The following is a 5901-nucleotide window of genomic DNA, read 5'->3' as shown; positions in this document are numbered from 1 at the left end:
TGTTCTGGACATGAACACGGAATTCTTAATACTCAAAATGATGAACGCTCCCCATAATGTTGTGTTGAGAGGACCCATCCGTAGGCAGCTGTACTAGTGGCGATCACCTGAGGATAAGATTAGTTTATTTCCATCCACAACCAGCCTTTTCCACTATTTGTACATGGGGTTGGGGTGTTACGCCAAGACTATCAAAAAGAGACAATGATTCCCCCCGCCGGAAGGCTAGCCCTGCCGTGGTTGTTCTTCCATACGGCATAAAACACACACACACACAGTCTATGACATAGAGCATGGACAGTTCAGTGAAATGGAGTTGTTATGCATGACACAGCTTTCTGTTTTTAAACTTTTTGAATGTATTTAACAAATAAATTAAGAAGAGGAGCAGTCAAATCATTTTAGGTTGTTACTAAATATTGTTTAGGGGGTGGCTTCTAATTTCTCATCACATGGGCGGGTCAAGTCCGTTGTTAGTTATCCGCCCACATACCCTTCTACTCCACCTCCGCAGTAGGGAACGTAGGGTGGTGAAGAGCTCACATGACGGTTGAACCATGACTCGAGAGCTCTAACGTAGAAGTGGTTTGTTTGGATGGGGAACTGTAGACGTTAGTTTTGACACTTTACTAACTTGATGGTGTAATGAAAAATAAGTGCTGCGAAATGCATTTATAAATCACGAAACTGCAAACTAAGGTAAGTAGACTCCGTGAACGGGACAATTTAAAGTTGTAGTGGTTGTTATTTTATGTGTTTTCACTATGGGGTGACGGTTTCGATTAGGCAAGCTCAGCAGTTTTTTTTGGAGTGGATGAAGTGGAATGAACAGTGGATGTTGCTGTACTCGGGGACGCGGGGTATTTAGTAGAATGGCACCGCAAAGTTGTTGAATTTCTTTTGCAGTGGCTTAGGAGACGCAGTGACAGGAATGGTGAACCACAGCACCATTTCAAACAATGTGCCAAAACACTGGGAAAATATGAGGCAGTAACTCGCAGGTAACCGTATTACGTGTCGGTATGTCGGGCATGTTTTTGACTGAAATGTTTTTCTTCTACTGCAAACCGGCAACTTTATATAACTGCACGTGATCCCTTACAGCTTTTTAAGTAGCTAAATGTTGAATATGAATGCCTTGTATTGATATGTAGTGTAGTTATATGTTTAGAGCGGAGTACGAATTGCATAGTCCTTAAATCATTCTAGACTACTTTTCTCGTAGGATTGTTTTTTTGTTAAGGTAGATGTAATAGTAATACATTCAAAGTATTAGCAATGGTAGTGGGATAATCTGGTTTGTGGAATGGTTAAGAGTTGCTGTTAGCGTTTTTGGGTAGATTCTCTCAAGTGTCAGGTTGGGGACCCCTGGACGCTTCCGATCATACCTCTCAACCTCTTAGTGCAAGAAATCAGGACATAGCCAAAAGTCAGGTTGAACAAAGGCACAAAAATAGATACATATTATAAATATAGCTCTTATAAGCTTGTCGGAATAACAGATTTAGTGTTAGTATGCATTTTTGAAGGATATGAAGTCTGAATTTCAAATGCCTGTCATTTAGTGACTTCAGTTCTCAGTGGTTTGCCAGAAAACTACATATTTTGTGAGGAATAGACCAAAAATGTGAGGCGAAAATCTGGACAGTTGAGAGGTATGCCTCCAAGCCTTTTGGTTTATGCCTCAGAGTTTTGGGAGTAGTAGGAACAGACTGAACCGTAGCTAATCTGTTACAATTTGACAGGCCTGTGTACCACACTTTGGCCCATTTCAGTGACATCCATTTGGTTGGAGTGATGCATTGCAGCAACCATATGTATATGGGATATGGTGCCCAAGGGAATGGGCTCCAAGGCGTCCCCAACTGCCCACTGTTAAACCTTCCCCACATGCATCCTCCAGTGCTCTCCCCTCCCCCTTTTCCCTATTCTGTTTACTCCATACCGTGTACATTACTTTTTTCTTCCTTTTTCTCCTGTTTTGCTGTATTCAGTTATTTATATGTATGAGAAAGGTAATTTTTTTAACAACCTTTTCATCCAATGATGAATTATGATTACTAAAAGAAATTCAGTGTTGTTCAATTTTACTTTTTCTTGCATCCTTTTTCAACACACCTTACCTGGCCAAAACAGAACAGTAATAACTGGATAGGGAAATTCCTCAGTTTAACTAGGGGGAAGTCCTAGGGTTCTACATACTAGATGCATTTTGGTGAATTTTCTCTATCTTTTGATCCAGTGGTGGCCTGTACAAAATTTGTAAGAAAAGAATTTCAGTCTCTTTTTTTTTTTTTTTTTTTCTATCAGGGAAGACATAAGTTGTGCAAAGGCCTAATGTTCAAAGTTGACAAAATAGGATCTCGGAATAAACAAGACAAATGTTTAAAATAACAAATCTTATTTGGGAATATTCCCTCCCTTCCCCTCCAAAAAAACAGGCAGTCCCTGTCTGTGTATTTCTCTGGTGTTTGGGATGAAAACGGATGTTCAAATGGTTACAGTCTTGTATTTCAAGTGAATGTTGTTGTACATATTCATAACATGCCTCCACATCCCTCATCATTACCCCAACTGCTGTTTACATGCCTGATGTGTAATTGTAAGGAAGGTGAAAAAACAGTAATCGCAGTAATATAGTCCAACTAGTTATTCCTAGACAGCACACTGTTCCTATCTTCTTATGTCTGTGAGAAAAGTTGTCCCCAACCACAGCAGAAACTATAGTGACCTCTTGTGCACCTCTCTGAGGTTTGATTGTGAGGAAAATTAAATTAATGACCACACCATCCCTAGCCCCCCCCCCCCCACCAATCACACACCCGCACTGAGACACAAGCTACAGCAACCTTCTATACATACCTGTGGGAAGGTCTGGTTTTAGAATGGGTCTGGTTGTAGGCAGAGGCCACCAATACATCCACGTCAAAATTTGTTTATACAGTCTCGTGTGCGGACACCAGACCCCTAGAAGCTCTAAAGGTCTGAATGCTCTGTGATTCATTTTTATGCTTTATTTTTAAAAGAAAATTATTTGCTATTTGCATTTTTTTTTTTTTACTTATACCCAGAAGAGTTATGTATGCATGTGTGTACCAAGCATTATTGTGTGTGCTCAAAGATAAAATTCAGTGACATTTTTATACATACTGCAAGTTCATCTTCAGGTAAACTGGAGGAATGGCATTTCACCTACAGCATGTCTTTGAAGTTCTGGAGGAAATGGGAATACATGGATAGACACGCATACAGACATGGAAAGCAGTCGGACTTCAAATAGGAAAGCCATTTCCAAGAACTTAATCGGAACAAGAAGGCATTGTTAGATGGCAGTGCTACTTCCTGTGGCAATGAGCAGTTGCTTTCACATACATCTGCTTAGTCAATCCATTAAAGACTGCCAACTGTCATGTGTAAGGTCTGCTTTTGTGATGGTAAGTAAACCCCCCCACACACACACACGCATAATGGCAGTGCCAATTATGTGCCTGATAGAAAGGGGAAGAAATTATAGCTGGCATGTCACTCTTACACACTCGCATGCACACAGTTAAGCCATAGCAATACTATTTTTTCATTTCAGCAAATAGCAAGTAACTGCCATAAAAGATCAGTGACTGTTGCTTAACAGTTGTTAGTAATAATGCATACCTGTCACTGCCCCTGACTTCACAGAATGCCCCAGATTTTACCTCATATTTTCACCTCATTCTTCATAAATCTTTTCATTTGCTTATAAGTTATTCAGAATTAGTCAGTAATACCAGAAATTAGCATTTTATTTTATTATTATTGTCTAAAACAATACATGTTGATGCAAACTTTACTCATGGGGTGTGTAGAGGGTGGGACCTGCTGGTACTTGTTTCAGTGTCTTCAATTCATATACATTTTTTGTACTTGGTGTGTACTTTACAACCAGTATTAATGTATTTGTATTGGTTACTGGTGGCCCAATTGGCATTTATATGCAACAAATGACCAACTTTCACATTGTCCTGGTGTGTAGTAGTTTGTGTACCCTAAAGAAAAACTTGCTGCCATGCAGACTGTCACAGTGGCATAACCTGGATGATAGACATGTCATAGGTCTTATTTTGAATGCCAGTAGGGTTTATAGTCACTGAATATCCAAGCTGGATTGTTCAGGCTTTGTCCTCCTTTGTTAAACTTTTTGAGTACATACATTTTTTTAAAGTTTGTATGAAAGTTGAAAGGGAAGGTCTACAAGAGGGTAGTGAGACCAGCTATGTTGTATGGGTTTGAGAAAGTGGCATTGACAAAAAGGCAGGAGTCAGAGCTGGATGTGGCAGAGTTAGATGTTAAGATTTGTACTCGGTGTGATTAGGATGGATAGGATTAGGAATCGGTATATTAGAGGGTCAGCTCATGTTGGACAGTTTGGAGACAAAGCAAGAGAGACGAGATTGCGTTGGTTTGGGCATGTGCTAAGGAGGGATGATGGGTATATTGGGAAAAAGATGCTAAGGATGGAGCTGCCAGGAAAGAGGAAAAGAGGAAGGCCTAAGATAAGGTTTATGGATGTGGTGAGAGAGGACATGCAGGCGGTTGGTGTGACAGAGCAAGATGCAGAGGATAGGAAGAAATGGAAAGAGATGATCCTCTGTGACGACCCCTAACGGGAAAAGCCAAAAGATGATAATGATGAAAGTTTTGAGTTATTTCTCTTTACATATAATATCGCAGTATAGTATTACTACCTTTTGTAAGAATCTGTATCAAGGAAGAAAAAACTTTGGTGAAGTCTGCAATTCTGGTTAATAAGATGTTTTTTGTATATAGAAGAGCTTGTAGGTTTTTAAATCAACAATGTGACTTCTTGTGAACTATTATGGTATGTATAACCTGTATGAGAATATGAATTTGGTTTCTTTCCCATTAATGATTTAATTTCTCTTGATTATTTTATCCCGACCTCTGCCATCATGCTAAATTTTTGCACTCTGTAGAGGCGGCCTCCTATTTCCTGGTAAGATTCCTGTTATTGATATTCCCCTCTTAAATGTTGGTGGTGAGATTTGGTGACCAGCTAATCATTACCCTGTAGGGGTTGGCAGTTTTTATTGAATATCTTGACCTTTGCAGTGCATGTAACATCATCTTTGAAGGTTAATGGTTGGTGAAAAGGTGTTATTGTCTATAGATTTTATAATTGCAGGTGAAGAAGACTTCAGGCTGGAATAACTTAATTAGGTAGGATCAGATTGCTTGGAGACAAAAGGAAAACTGTTGCTGCAAAAAAGTAAACACCATTGGAACTTGGAAAGTAAGAACTATGAACCATGGTAAATTTGATGTGATTAAGGATGAAATAACAAGAATAAACATTAATATCTTGGAAAATGGTGAACTGAAATGAAATGGGTTATTTTTATAGTAATTAATCATCAGATATTCTAATACGGGCAAAAATCGTGCAGAAGAAATGGAGTAGTCTGCATAGTTTAACCAAGTGTTGACTTTCTATTACCTATCAAAAATGATAGAATGAGCTCAGACTGCAAGGCAGGCAATTCAGTATTACAGTGATACAAGCTTATGCTGCCGATACAGCTGTCATAGAGGTGGAACTTGGACTAGTGTTATGAGGAACTGCTACTCCTCAAAGAAATAACATTAAAAGATCATATCTATTATATTCTTCACTGGTAATTGGAATACTAAAGTTGGTATTCAGAGAACAGCTGTAACTTGCACAGGTATGGCCTTGAGTACAAAATGAAGTGAAATAAAGTTTAAAATGTATGCAAAATTATACTATTCTTGCTTGGAGTTTGCTAGCACATTTGTATGTGGGGGCTGGAAGAGTGGTCCTTGGATTGGAAAAGATAAGTTTGTATTCCAGTACCAAAAATGGGCAATAGTAAATAATGCTCAGAT

General features: G+C 39.0%; 1 protein-coding gene across 3 annotated transcripts in view; it reads left to right on the top strand.

Annotated features, from left to right (window-relative positions):
• The first annotated feature begins 468 nt into the window (after nucleotides 1-468).
• Nucleotides 469-5901, top strand: part of SNX8 (sorting nexin 8) — a 1131155-nt gene continuing 1125722 nt past the window's right edge. For 2 of the 3 annotated variants that reach the window (XM_044089557.1, XM_044089558.1), the window contains exon 1: nucleotides 470-699. The gene's annotated coding sequence lies outside the window, so the exon portion shown is untranslated. Of the gene's footprint in view, nucleotides 700-5901 lie in introns of all 3 variants that reach the window. The other variant, XM_044089560.1, reaches the window with a different exon arrangement.

Source organism: Protopterus annectens, chromosome 12.part0 (genome assembly GCF_019279795.1).
Source record: "Protopterus annectens isolate FY-2018-M chromosome 12.part0, PAN1.0, whole genome shotgun sequence".
Lineage (NCBI taxonomy): Eukaryota > Metazoa > Chordata > Ceratodontiformes > Protopteridae > Protopterus > Protopterus annectens.
This window is presented reverse-complemented; position numbering and strand designations above follow the sequence as displayed.